Source organism: Manis pentadactyla, chromosome 8 (assembly GCF_030020395.1).
Source record: "Manis pentadactyla isolate mManPen7 chromosome 8, mManPen7.hap1, whole genome shotgun sequence".
Lineage (NCBI taxonomy): Eukaryota > Metazoa > Chordata > Mammalia > Pholidota > Manidae > Manis > Manis pentadactyla.
Genome location: NC_080026.1, coordinates 134,342,310 through 134,357,849, shown reverse-complemented (window position 1 = coordinate 134,357,849; position 15,540 = coordinate 134,342,310).

The following is a 15,540-nucleotide window of genomic DNA, read 5'->3' as shown; positions in this document are numbered from 1 at the left end:
GCCTAAGGGATGCAGTCCTCTCCCAGGTGGCAGACGGGGTGGGGGAGGTCGTGTGTGACAGGAGGAGTCAGGCAAGCCTCAGCTTGGATCCCTTCTGCCACTTGCTCTCTAGCTGCAAAAGCCTTTAGCATCTCTCAGCCTCAGTTTCCTTATTTGTAAAATGAGTGAAACTAATGCCCGCCTCACAGGGTTTTTACAAGTTAAGATTACTTGCTGGGCACCTTCCCCTTAGTCTGGTATACAGGTAAAATGTAATTTTAAAAAATTTTTAAAGAAAGATCATGGTAATAACACTCTCAAATTTGGTCTGGTTGATACCAGATTTCTCCTGATATTATAAGTGATGGAGATGTTTTTAGAGAGTAAACGTTCATCAAATTTGGATTACTGAAGTGACACAAGTCATCTTGGATCTGAATTAGTGAGTGAACGCCCGCACTTCCTGTTCTCCGGGAGGAGACCACTCAGGGCCTTCAGTGGGCAGGTCCCTCCTGGGCCTGGGTGGCAGCAGGGGTAGGAATTTCGTTTTGGCTGGGCCATTCTTGCTTGCGACTGAGGCAAGCAGGGTCCTGGCAAGGGCCGTGGTCTACACCACGTGCCCTCAGGGGGAGAAACACCCATGGGACCCATGTAGGAAGATGGGCACCCCAGGTGCTTACCCGGGGCACCTCCTATCCTCAGGGTAACCCCCATGGGAGGAACTAGGATTATTCCCTTTACACAGATGAAGCGGGGAACAGGCTCAGAGAGGCTCAAGGTCACAAAACAGGTGGCGTGAGGTGGTTCCGCAGCATTTGACCCCAGAGGCAAAACGCTCTTAGCCATTGTCACTGCGCACCTGGGTACCGAGCCTATGGGTGCTGTGAAGATACAGGCGGACGTAGCATACTGACGAAGACATGCCGCAGACGTGAGCTACATCACTGATTTTATTTCATATTTATGAACGCCAATGTAGACAGAAATAATATTAAACGCGCAGCAATGGATTAAAATACCTTTTGAGCGGAGATGTAATTAAGAAGCAAGGGTGGAAAAGGCTGCGTTATTTAAAAGAGAAATTGTCGGTGTGGAAGGAGACACCCTCGGAGCGGCCGACAGGCGAGGCGGAGGGCAGCTGCCTGGGCAGGAGGAGCGCGTGCGGCCCTCGGGGGCGCCGATTTGGGGGACACGCCGGTAATGGGAGAGTCCGCGGTCATTATGGATTGAGCCCGCCGACGGCTCCTAGTGTGAACTTGTTATCGGAGTATTTTATAGTCCACCTGACCGAAAAGAACAACTGGACTGTGAAATGATAGAGCAAATAAAAAAAGCCGTAAAAGAGCCGGAGTGCTAGTAATGGGAGATTTTAAGGACCCGAGCACAGAGCGGAGTGCATTAAGTGGATGAAATAAAGCTTGAAGTGTGTGTGCAAGAGGCTTTGGGGATGGGAGAGTGGGGGGTGGGGGAGGGTGGCAGGAGGGAGGGGAGGCTTTCCAGAGGGACTGTTTAACTCAACATCTAACGTATTAGTTATTTAACACCGAAGGTATAATCAGAATGAGAATCTGTGTTAGTACACTTGTTCCTGGGCACAGTCAGCCTAGTACTTTCTCTTGGCCTCTGCGTCCAGGGAAAGTGTCCCTTAACCACACTTCCGCATCCTTAGAAAATTCCTGTACGACTTCTAATTCACGCATCCCACAGTCCAGGGATTTGAGGAGGGAACTGGAATTCTAAAATGAACATCAGCATCGAATCCTAAATCGACCCCATTGTAGCCTTGTTCAAATTGCAGTGTTTAGTGTGTTTACTTAAAATTTAAATTGCATTTCTGGATTATGGTTTTAAAACATATTTCTGAATAAGTCTCAGAATAAATTAATGTACCAGTAAATTAATAAATGTACTACTTGTGACTGACAAGCCAGGGTTGCTGCAGGTCGGTGATGTGTCAAGCCCTCAGGTCCTGTGCTGAGGGGCTAAGGCTGCAGGACAGGACGCCGACACTCACACGCTCCGAGGGCAAAGGCAGGCCCAGGAAGCCCCACAACAAATGTATGGCGATTGACAAAGCCACAAGCATGGCGCATGTTGATACCAATTCAGTGCAGACAGCGAGAGAACTTGGCGAACAGAAAGCCCCTGTCATTGCCTCTGCTTTCGGAGCGGTGTAGGAACGGAGCTGCCCCTGGCCCTGGGGCAAGTCTGATCCAGACTTTCAGTCTGGGCACTGAATAACTGGGTTGCAAACCACTTGCCAGCCCAAAGGTCCAGAAAATGGGATGGGGTGGGCAGAGTGCAGAGCCCAGCTGTAATAAAGAGGGCAGCACATTAAACAAGTTTATTATTGGAGGGGTGACCAAGAGGTGCCTGATTCTGACCTTGCAGGTGCAAGAGGCACAACAGATGGGGAGCAGCCCAGGGTCCAGACCACCACACCGGAGCACCCAGGCAAGGGGCGTGAGGCTGGGGTCTCCTCCGAGAACAGGTCTCGCGTCTGCACCTGTCTACGTTCCCTCCCTCCCAAGGGCGTTGGGGGAAGAATGAAGTCTCCCGCTCTCCCACCCACCTCGGTTCAGTTTCCTTTGTTCCTAAAGCACTTCGGTTCTAGCATATCAAACTCCGAAAGAAAAAAGAGAGAGCAACTGCTCAGTGTTCCCCTTTGACAACACAAAAATAAAACCCTGGCAAATTATTTTAGCTATTTGTTCTGAGATTATGCTTTCCATTTTCAGGATGTTAATAATGGGCTCTGGGGGGATTTTTTCTAGGCCCAATAGCAATGTTATAAAATTAAACATCCATGTGAGTGAGGGAAATTGAAGTAATTATCCTGCAGAGGGAGAAAGCCTCTTCTGTGGCCGAGCCCCTCAGCCGGAGCGCAGAAGGGGACACCCTCTTCAGTGTGAGGCGGTCACAGCATTTGGTGCTTCCTCCTTCTGAATCATGTCCCCAGTATGCACTCTGCCCTTCTTGGGGGCCCTTTGGAGTCTTGTGAGGCAGAAGAAAGAGCAGCACAGGGCTTTATGTGATGGACACCCACGTCCCTGCAGGGGTCATCTCTGCTCCTCCCGCCTGCCTGGGGCTCGCGATTTCCCACACAGTTTGATGACCGCTGTGGCTGAACACAGAGACTGAACTGAGATTTAGGGAAGGGAGTTTGTCTCGTTCGTGCCAGTCTCTAAGAATGAGCTAAATAACCACACTTGGAAATATTCAGGCTGGAGACCGAACCAAGCCTCTGAACCAGGAGAAGTGGACCCAAGGTTAGCCACTGCCAATAGAGCATCTTAGCTGCTGGTCCACGCGGAGGGCTTCATTCCTTGATGGGGTGGTTCATTCATTCAGAAGTGTCCTAGTTCTGCGATTCGCTGGCTGTGAAATCTTAGGCAACGTAACTAAATTTCTCTATTCCTCCATTTCTTTTTGTAAGTTTCAGGGAATCCTCCCTCCTCACATGACTGGGAGAATTAGACGGATTCACGTAAAACCCTTGGAACCCTGTTTGGCGTGTAAAAGACACTCAGGAAACGTTGACCGTGACGATGGTGATGGTGATGACAGTGGCTGCATCCGCAGGGCTCCAGGCAGGGAAACAGAAGCTACACCAGTTACTTTAACCGAGAGAATTTAGTGTGAAAACTGGTTAAGCAAACATTGGAGAACAGAAGTGAAGGGATAACCTGGATAGTAACTGCAGAAAACAGCCACCACCCAGAGAGGGCTAAGGGAACATTGAGATTTATGTATTATACATTGTATATTGCATATTGTATATTATATAACCTGGGCCATTGGCAGAGAGACCCTGCAGAGCTGAGACTGAGTCTCAGGAACTGAGTGCCTACAGGGTCATGATAAGAATCTCTGGAAGGGTGGGAAGGAAAAAAAGCCCTGAAACTGCTAGGGAAACTCTGGCAAGAAGAGTGGGCAAAAAGAAAGGAGCAGATCCCTCCTACCATCTGCCCAGGCTCCCTCTAGCGCCCCCAACTGGGTCCAGCCGGCAAAGGAGAGCTGGCGTTGGGAGAGACTCAGCTTCTGCCTGGCTCCCCCTTGGCCCCTAGGCCAGCCTAGAGCTTCTTGGAGCACCGGTTTTCCATCTTTACAACAAAGGACAAGGTCTGCCCCACCCTTCAACCATTGATAACATGTGTGCATAGGAAATAATGGATAGAAGTACTTTTTCAAAGCACCATACAAATGCAAAAAAGTGTTACCACTGTCTAGAGCCCAGATGAATCTGGTGTTCTCTCTTAGCACTAGGGATCACTTTGGAAAATTACATTAGTGTAGTCTTACTGTCTAGAAGATTTCAGCTTGGATTTTAGCCCAACTATGATAATAGTAAGCTATGCAACAAGTACATATTAAATGTCCCCGTTTAGTGACTAAAGGATTGTTTACACTGATGGCTCTCAGTTTCCACATTCTTTAATCTTTGGGCATAAAACAAGTGCTTATGACAGTTCGACCCCTAAAGCCCTATATTTATTTGCTTCATGTGAATTGGTTTTTGTCATAGTTGTGCTCAGAAGGACAGTTTGAGTATTAAGATGGAATGCTTTGCTTTACTCCATGTTAGCATGTCTGTTCTTAGGGTCAGGATTCATTCATTCATTCATTCAGTAAATACTTCAGCATCCCTTATGAGCCAGCACAAATTCTGAATTATGATTTTCTCTTCATCTTATAGTGTTTATATTTCAAAATATTTTCTTAGATTCATATTTATAAAACTCCACACATCCATTTATCAAGGAAAATTTGGGCACCAGTTGCTAGTGTTCAGTCTCAGTGCTCTTGACAGGTCTGTTGGGTCATTTCCGGCGAGTCATTAGGAACACCCTCTATGTTCAGGGGTTTGCTGATCGTCGTTCAGCTACATTTGTCTCCATACTGGGCAAGTTGTGCTTGGCAGCATCTTGTGAGGGCTTCTGTCCCTGGGGAGCATAGCCAGTGGCCAAGGGAATGAGTGAAGCCAGTGAATTTTAGTTGCCAGACATCCAGTGAGTTTTGAGCCCAGAAGGACAGGTTAGGTTGGGTGTGGAGGGCAGGTTAACTTGGGAAAGCCATTTGCAACATTCCACCAAGAGGGGCTGAAACCAGAGGACATTGTCAAGTGACCCCATTCCCACGAGAAAGCCAGGGTGGAGAATGGGGAGGGGTCCCAGTGCAGCATTCAGCCCTGGGGGGGGGGCGCAAAAGGGGGGATGTTAGAGCCAAACACATGGTGCCTGCTCACCATCCTCGGGACATAAGTTAATGAGGGGTGTTTATTTTATTTACTGCTACGTCCTAAGCCTTTTATGCCCACACCATGCATATCTTTATGTGCCAGCAGTCCCCGCTTGAGTACCTCCTGACATTTAATGTCTCTTCGTGACATTTTTCCCGGCAGCCACCAGATCCTGAACTGTTTTAATGAACCGTTCCACTTTCCCCACCATGCTGCGGCCTCACCTGAGCTGTACTCCTGATGCAGCCTCAGCCCTTCATCTTGGCTTGGCGGGGCGCGTCAGTGCCATGCTGCTCTTTGTCTTCCTGACTCCGTGGTTGGGGCATCTGCAGATCAGCTAATGGAGGGTTCTCCATCTTGCCAAATGCTAATGGTGTAAAATGTGATCATTTTGCTGACAAATGAAAACAGGTTTCATTCTGACTTGCAGTAGAAATAATCCCTCAATTTTGCAGCCTGGGAACAATAGATTTTGTTGATGTTGATTACTCCGTTTCTAGCTTTTTCCGGGGATACAGTGATTCTTCCAATTGCAGCTTTCAGGTGACATGTGTGTGATGTTTTCTCGTTAGCACCGTAATGACAGATATGCCGAATTCCATGTCTGTATCGCACCATCTTACAACCACAAATGAATTTGTTAGAGCAGTTGCTGCAAACACATTTACCATCTCCCTTGCCTGCTTTGAGGAGTCTCTTTTCCTCTCCCAAAGTCGGGAAGAGCTCAGAGGTCTCTGAGATGGCGCCCCACTTCATGCCTTCCTATACTGTTCAATGCAGCTCACCCAGAATATGACTTTTAATTTGAACCTTGGGTTAATGTTAACAGCCTGGGAATTTTCCCAGAGAATGTCATTTTGCACACATCTCCATATCTGTGAAGATAAGTGAAATGTACCCCCATGTGGCTCTCACTCTACTTCTCCCCAAGTCTTAGTAAAAGAACTGTTTAAAATTACACAGGAATTTGGCATTAAGTTCCATACTTCAGTTGCCCACTGGTAGGATTCTGCTTGATGACCTCTAAATTAATAATGAGGAATTCATTAATTTATATTGCATTTCTACAGCCCTGGAAAGATGGGAGGGAGCAAAAATCTTCCTGAGGAAACCTATGAGATGAGCTGGTGAGAGAATAATTGCTACAAGTGCAGGAACTAGGGTGTCACAAACCATACTAAGAGCTGGACAGGGACAAGGGGCTCCAAGAAGGTGTGAGCAGGCCCCTGAAGTCACCTTGAGTGTCGTCAGGGGGCTTCCCTGAGGGAATCCCATGTGAGCTAACTTCTGAAGGCTGCAAGGAGAAAAAGTGGGGATGGGGACCCTCCCAGGTAGAAGATGTGCAAAGGCCTGGGGACGTGGGGGAGCAGAAGGGACAGAGGAAGGCTGTACAGGAACAAGAGGAATCCGGGTGCTGAGACCACGCACCCCATTGGTGCTGGTGAGAATTTGGGTCTCCGTCCTAGAAGGAAAGGAAAGCCAGAAAGGGCATGGAAGGTGGAGACATGACCAGGCTTCTAGTGTGAAAATAATCATCTTGACTTTTGGCTGGAAAATGGATTGGGGGAGTTCAAAATGGGATATGAACAGGCAGTTAGAAGGCTTTCTTAGGCTTCCAGGAAAGAAATCATAGTAGCTTAGACTTGGGTTTGGTGGGAAGAGGGAAAGATGCTCATGGATTGGGAGGACATTTAGGGGATAAGATGGGTCGGAATTGGTGGAGGATGTATGTATGGAGAGAGGAAATAAGGATGGTGCCAGTGTGCCTGGCTGGTGGTGCAACAATTCACTGAAACAGGCAACACTGAAAGAGGACCAGGTTGTAGGGAAGAATCATGAGTTTGAGGTGCCTTCAGATATTTCAGTGCATCCTTTGTTTTTGTTTTATTTGTTTAATTTTTATTTTGATATCATTAATGTACAATCACTTGAACAACATTATGGTTACTAGACTCCCCCCATTATCAAGTCCCCACCACATACCCCATTACAGTCACCGTCCATCAGCATAGTAAGATGCTATAGAATCATTACTTGTCTTCTCTATATATACTGCCTTTCCCATGTCCCCCCACCTACATTATGTGTGCTAATCATAATGCCCCATTTTTCCCCTTATCCCTCCCTTCCCACCCATCCTCCCCATTCCTTTTCCCCTTGGTAACTGTTAGTCCATTCTTGGGTTCTGTGATTCTGCTGCTGTTTTGTTCCTTCAGTTTTTGCTTTGTTCTTATGCTCCACAGATGAGTGAAATCATTTGATACTTGTCTTTCTCTGCCTGGCTTATTTCACTGAGCATAATACCCTCTAGCTCCATCCATGTTGTTGCAAATGGTAGGATTTGTTTTCTTCTTATGGCTGAATAATATTCCATTGTGTATATGTACCACATCTTCTTTATCCATTCATCTACTGATGGACACTTAGGTTGCTTCCATTTCTTGGCTATTGTAAATAGTGCTGCAATTAACATAGGGGTACATCTGTCTTTTTCAAACTGGGCTCCTGCATTCTTAGGGTAAATACCTAGGAGTGGAATTCCTGGGTCAAATGGTATTTCTATTTTTAGTTTTTTGAGGAACCTCCATACTGCTTTCCATAATGGTTGAACTAGTTTACATTCCCACCAGCAATGTAGGAGGGTTCCCCTTTCTCCGCATCCTCGCCAACCTTTGTTGTTGTTTGTCTTTTGGATGTTGGCGATCCTAACTGGTGTGAGGTGATACCTCATTGTGGTTTTAATTTGCATTTCTCTGATGATTAGTGATGTTGCGCATCTTTTCATGTGTCTGTTGGCCATCTGAATTTCTTCTTTGGAGAAGTATCTGTTCAGCTTCTCTGCCCATTTTTTTTTTTTTTCAAATTTTCCTCCATTTTTTTATTCTTTTTTTTTTTTTTTTAAATAATTATTTTTTCATTGAAGGGTAGTTGACGCACAGTATTACATTACATGAGTTTCAAGTGTACAACACAGTGGTAGAACATTTATATACATAATTCGAGGTTCCAGCTATCACCCTACCAGGCTGTTACAGTATCTTGACTATATTCCTTATGCTATACATTACATCCCGGTTACTTATTTATTTTACCATTGGAAGTCTGTCCTTTTTTTTTTTTTTTTTTTTTTTGTGAGGGCATCTCTCATATTTATTGATCAAATGATTGTTAACAACAATAAAATTCTGTATAGGGGAGTCAATGCTCAATGCACAATCATTAATCCACCCCAAGCCTAATTTTCGTCAGTCTCCAATCTTCTGAGGCATAACAAACAAGTTCTTACATGGAGAACAAATTCTTACATAATGAATAAGTTACATAGTGAACAGTACAAGGGCAGTCATCACAGAAACTTTCAGTTTTGCTCATGCATTATGAACTCTAAACAGTCAGTTCAAATATGAATACTCATTTGGTTTTTATACTTGATTTATGTGTGGATACTACATTTCTCTCTTTATTATTATTATTTTTAATAAAATGCTAAAGTGGTAGGTAGATACAAGATAAAGGTAGAAAACATAGTTTAGTGTTGTAAGAGAGCAAATGTAGATGATCAGGTGTGTGCCTGTAGACTATGTGTTAATCCAAGCTAGACCAGGGCAATAAAACATCCACGTATGCAGAAGATTTCTCTCAGAACAGGGGGGGTGAGGTTCTAAGCCTCACCTCTGTTGATCCCCAATTTCTCACCTGATGGCCCCCCTGCGACTGTGCCTGTCTTAGGTTGTTCCTCCCTTGAGGAATCTTACCCGTCTCTGGCTAACCAGTCATCTTCCGGGGCCATACAGGGAAATGTGAAGTTGGTAAGTGAGAGGGAAGCCTTATTGTTTGAAAAGGTTAGCTTTTTACATCTTTGCATATTTATGCCCTGTGGCTTCTATGCCCAGCATTTGTCTTGAGGTATCTTTACCACTTGGAAGAATTATGATACTTGATAAATTTGATACGAGGCACGAATTCTATTTAAGGGTTGTAATTAGGAAGGAAGAAGAAAAGCTGTAGGAGTAGCAGGCGGAAGAAAACATGGGAAGATTGATTATTTATTTGGCATATCTTCTTGTAGAGTAACTTCAGCATGTATAGGTTTTAAGCTACTACTTAAATTGCACACACACATTAACATAATAGGAGTATAGTTACATAACCAAAGCATATCTGTAATTACCAGCCATCTCCAGTGAAACCAAGAAAACCAGTTAGGCACCTTAGGCATTTGTGAAAACTTATCTATGACATGGTGGATATTGTCCAACTGAACTTGAACAGTCTGAGAGAAATCAGACAAATTAAAACAACCCATTCCTGGGGACTGTTCACATGCCATATGTTCTTTTAACAGTAAATAGTCTGTAGTTGTAAGACTTTGGAGCGCTACAATTTGCACTTCTCCAAATTCTTGGTTGAGTTCCAACAGTATAGATCCAGTCAAATTTGTTGTTTTACTGTATGCACAGGCCAGTTTAGATATCTCCTTCCTCATTCCCATGGCAAGTCCAGGAACTGGTGGGATGAGTGCATCTACAGCTGTAGCAGTGCGTGGATCTTTGTTGGGGTTTTTTGATGATCATCTTCTGGCATGAGTCTTCCAGAGAGTGCTGATGTTGGAAGTTCTTTTTCATATCGTATCTTAGTTCATTTTTGGGGTAGCCCAATTAGGCTTTGATCCTCTGTATAAACACAAACAGACCCTTTGCCTACACTTTTATATGCCCTTTATACCCTTGTGTAGAACTCGTTGGAGGTTACCACACAGGAACTGCCCTTTTTTTTTTTTTGCTTTGTTTTTGCTATCACTAATCTACACTTACATGACAAATATTATGTTTACTAGGCTCTCCCCTATACCAGGTCTCCCCTATAAACCCCTTTACAGTCACTGTCCATCAGCATAGCAAAATGTTGTAGAATCACTACTTGCCTTCTCTGTGATGTACAGCCCTCCCTTTTCTCCTACCCCCCCATGCATGTTAATCTTAATACCCCCCTACTTCTCCCCCCCTTATCCCTCCCTACCCACCCATCCTCCCCAGTCCCTTTCCCTTTGGTACCTGTTAGTCCATTCTTGAGTTCTGTGATTCTGCTGCTGTTTTGTTCCTTCAGTTTTTCCTTTGTTCTTATATTCCACAGATAAGTGAAATCATTTGGTATTTCTCTTTCTCCGCTTGGCTTGTTTCACTGAGCATAATACCCTCGAGCTCCATCCATGTTGCTGCAAATGATTGGATTTGCCCTTTTCATATGGCTGAGTAGTATTCCATTGTGTATATGTACCACATCTTCTTTATCCATTCATCTATTGATGGACATTTAGGTTGCTTCCAATTCTTGGCTATTGTAAATAGTGCTGCAATAAACATAGGGGTGCATCTGTCTTTCTCAAACTTGATTGCTGCGTTCTTAGGGTAAATTCCTAGGAGTGGAATTCCTGGGTCAAATGGTAAGTCTGTTTTGAGCATTTTGATGTACCTCCATACTGCTTTCCACAATGGTTGAACTAACTTACATTCCCACCAGCAGTGTAGGAGGGTTCCCCTTTCTCCACAGCCTCGCCAACATTTGTTGTTGTTTGTCTTTTGGATGGCAGCCATCCTTACTGGTGTGAGGTGATACCTCATTGTAGTTTTAATTTGCATTTCTCTGATAATTAGCGATGTGGAGCATCTTTTCATGTGTCTGTTGGCCATCTGTATTTCTTTTTTGGAGAACTGTCTGTTCAGTTCCTCTGCCCATTTTTTAATTGGGTTATTTGTTTTTTGTTTGTTGAGGCGTGAGAGCTCCTTATATATTCTGGACGTCAAGCCTTTATCGGATGTGTCATTTTCAAATATATTCTCCCATACTGTAGGGATCCTTCTTGTTCTATTGATGGTGTCTTTTGCTGTACAGAAGCTTTTCAGCTTAATATAGTCCCACTTACTCATTTTTGCTGTTGTTTTCCTTGCCCGGGGAGATATGTTCAAGAAGAGGTCACTCATGTTTATGTCTAAGAGGTTTTCGCCTATGTTTTCTTCCAGGAGTTTAATGGTTTCATGGCTTACATTCAGGTCTTTGATCCATTTTGAGTTTACTTTTGTATATGGGGTTAGACAATGGTCCAGTTTCATTCTCCTACATGTAGCTGTCCAGTTTTGCCAGCACCACCTGTTGAAGAGACTGTCATTTCGCCATTGTATGTCCATGGCTCCTTTATCAAATATTAATTGACCATATATGTCTGGGTTAATGTCTGGATTCTCTAGTCTGTTCCATTGGTCTGTGGCTCTGCTCTTGTGCCAGTACCAAATTGTCTTGATTACTATGGCTTTATAGTAGAGCTTGAAGTTGGGGAGTGAGATCCCCCCTACTTTATTCTTCTTTCTCAGGATTGCTTTGGCTATTCGGGGTCTTTGGTGTTTCCATATGAATTTTTGAATTATTTGTTCCAGTTCATTGAAGAATGTTGCTGGTAGTTTCATAGGGATTGCATCAAATCTGTATATTGCTTTGGGCAGGATGGCCATTTTGACGATATTAATTCTTCCTAGCCACGAGCATGGGATGAGTTTCCATCTGTTAGTGTCCCCTTTAATTTCTCTTAAGAGTGACTTGTAGTTTTCAGAGTATAAGTCTTTCACTTCTTTGGTTAGGTTTATTCCTAGGTATTTTATTTTTTTTGATGCAATTGTGAATGGAGTTGTTTTCCTGATTTCTCTTTCTGTTGGTTCATTGTTAGTATACAGGAAAGCCACAGATTTCTGTGTGTTGATTTTGTATCCTGCAACTTTGCTGTATTCCGATATCAGTTCTAGTAGTTTTGGGGTGGAGTCTTTAGGGTTTTTTATGTACAGTATCATGTCATCTGCAAATAGTGACAGTTTAACTTCTTCTTTACCAATCTGGATTCCTTGTATTTCTTTATTTTGTCTGATTGCCGTGGCTAGGACCTCCAGTACTATGTTAAATAACAGTGGAGAGAGTGGGCATCCCTGTCTAGTTCCTGATCTCAGAGGAAATGCTTTCAGCTTCTCGCTGTTCAATATAATGTTGGTTGTGGGTTTATCATAGATGGCCTTTATTATGTTGAGGTACTTGCCCTCTATTCCCATTTTGCTGAGAGTTTTTAACATGAATGGATGTTGAACTTTGTCAAATGCTTTTTCAGCATCTATGGAGATGATCATGTGGTTTTTGTCTTTCTTTTTGTTGATGTGGTGGATGATGTTGATGGACTTTCGAATGTTGTACCATCCTTGCATCCCTGGGATGAATCCCACTTGGTCATGGTGTATGATCCTTTTGATGTATTTTTGAATTCGGTTTGCTAATATTTTGTTGAGTATTTTTGCATCTACGTTCATCAGGGATATTGGTCTGTAGTTTTCTTTTTTGGTGGGGTCTTTGCCTGGTTTTGGTATTAGGGTGATGTTAGCTTCATAGAATGAGTTTGGGAGTATCCCCTCCTCCTCTATTTTTTGGAAAACTCTAAGGAGAATGGGTATTATGTCTTCCCTGTATGTCTGATAAAATTCCGAGGTAAATCCATCTGGCCCGGGAGTTTTGTTCTTTGGTAGTTTTTTGATTACCGCTTCAATTTCGTTGCTGGTAATTGGTCTGTTTAGATTTTCTGTTTCTTCCTGGGTCAATCTTGGAAGGTTATATTTTTCTAGGAAGTTGTCCATTTCTCCTAGGTTTCCCAGCTTGTTAGCATATAGGTTTTCATAGTATTCTCCAATAATTCTTTGCATTTCTGTGGGGTCCGTCGTGATTTTTCCTTTCTCGTTTCTGATACTGTTGATTTGTGTTGACTCTCTTTTCTTCTTAATAAGTCTGGCTAGAGGCTTATCTATTTTGTTTATTTTCTCAAAGAACCAGCTCTTGGTTTCATTGATTTTTGCTATTGTTTTATTCTTCTCAATTTTATTTATTTCTTCTCTGATCTTTATTATGTCCCTCCTTCTGCTGACCTTAGGCCTCATCTGTTCTTCTTTTTCCAATTTCGATAGTTGTGACATTAAACCATTCATTTGGGATTGCTCTTCCTTTTTTAAATATGCTTGGATTGCTATATACTTTCCTCTTAAGACTGCTTTTGCTGCGTCCCACAGAAGTTGGGGCTTAGTGTTGTTGTTGTCATTTGTTTCCATATATTGCTGGATCTCCATTTTGATTTGGTCATTGATCCATTGATTATTTAGGAGCGTGTTGTTAAGCCTCCATGTGTTTGTGAGCCTCTTTGCTTTCTTTGTACAGTTTATTTCTAGTTTTATGCCTTTGTGGTCTGAAAAGTTGGTTGGTAGGATTTCAATCTTTTGGAATTTTCTGAGGCTCTTTTTGTGGCCTAGTATGTGGTCTATTCTGGAGAATGTTCCATGTGCACTTGAGAAGAATGTATATCCTGCTGCTTTTGGATGTAGAGTTCTATAGATGTCTATTAGGTCCATCTGCTCTACTGTGTTGTTCAGTGCTTCCGTGTCCTTACTTATTTTCTGCCCAGTGGATCTATCCTTTGGGGTGAGTGGTGTGTTGAAGTCTCCTAGAATGAATGCATTGCAGTCTCTATCCCCCTTTAGTTCTGTTAGTATTTGTTTCACATATGCTGGTGCTCCTGTGTTGGGTGCATATATATTTAGAATGGTTATATCCTCTTGTTTGACTGAGCCCTTTATCATTATGTAGTGTCCTTCTTTATCTCTTGTTACTTTCTTTGTTTTGAAGTCTATTTTGTCTGATATTAGTACTGCAACCCCTGCTTTCTTCTCACTGTTGTTTGCTTGAAATATGTTTTTCCATCCCTTGACTTTTAGTCTGTACATGTCTTTGGGTTTGAGGTGAGTTTCTTGTAAGCAGCATATAGATGGGTCTTGCTTTTTTATCCATTCTGTTACTCTGTGTCTTTTGATTGGTGCATTCAACCCATTAACATTTAGGGTGACTATTGAAAGATATGTACTTATTGCCATTGCAGGCTATAAATTCGTGGTTACCAAAGGTTCAAGGTTAGCCTCTTTAGTATCTTACTGCCTAACTTAGCTCGGTTATTGAGCTGTTATATACACTGTCTGGAGATTCTTTTCTTCTCTCCCTTCTTGTTCCTCCTCCTCGATTCTTCATATGTTGGGTGTTTTGTGCTGTGCTCCTTCTAGGAGTGCTCCCATCTAGAGCAGTCCCTGTAAGATGTTCTGTAGTGGTGGTTTGTGGAAAGCAAATTCCCTCAGCTTTTGTTTGTCTGGGAATTGTTTAATTCCACCGTCATATTTGAATGATAGTCGTGCTGGATACAGTATCCTTGGTTCAAGGCCCTTCTGTTTCATTGTATTAAATATATCATGCCATTCTCTTCTGGCCTGTAGGGTTTCTGTTGAGAAATCTGACGTTAGCCTGATGGGTTTCCCTTTATAGGTGACCTTTTTCTCTCTAGCTGCCTTTAACACTCTTTCCTTGTCGTTGATCTTTGCCATTTTAATTATTATGTGTCTTGGTGTTGCCCTTCTTGGATCCTTTCTGTTGGGGGTTCTGTGTATTTCCGTGGTCTGTTCGATTACTTCCTCCCCCAGTGTGGGGAAGTTTTCAGCAATTATTTCTTCTAAGATACTTTCCATCTCTTTTCCTCTCTCTTCTTCTTCTGGGACCCCTATAATACGGATATTGTTCCTTTTGGATTGGTCACACAGTTCTCTTAACATTGTTTCATTCCTGGAGATCCTTTTGTCTCTCTCTATGTCAGCTTCCATGCGTTCCTGTTCTCTGATTTCAATTCCATCAATGGCCTCTTGCATTCTATCCATTCTGCTTATAAACCCTTCCAGAGTTTGTTTCATTTCTGCGATCTCCTTTCTGGCATCTGTGATGTCCTTCCGGACTTCATCCCATTTCTCTTGCGTATTTCTCTGCATCTCTGTCAGCATGTTTATGATTCTTATTTTGAATTCTTTTTCAGGAAGACTGGTTAGGTCTGTCTCCTTCTCTGGTGTTGTCTCTGTGATCTTTGTCTGCCTGTAGCTTTGCCTTTTCATGGTGATAGGAATAGTCTGCAGAGCTGGGACGAGTGACGGCTGGAAGGACTTCCTTTCTTGTTGGTTTGTGGCCCTCCTCTCCTGGGAGAACAGCGGCCTCTAGTGGCTTGTGCTGCGCAGCTGCGCGCAGACAGGGTTTCTGCTTCCTGCCCGGCTGCTATGGAGTTAATCTCCGCTGTTGCTGTGGGCGTGGCCTGGCTCGGGCAGCTGCTCCAAAATGGTGGAGTCGCGTTGGAGCAGGAGCTGCTGGGAGGCTATTTATCTCCGTAAGGGGCCTCCCTGCTCCCTGCAGCCCAGGGGTTAGGGTGCCCAGAGGTCCCGGAT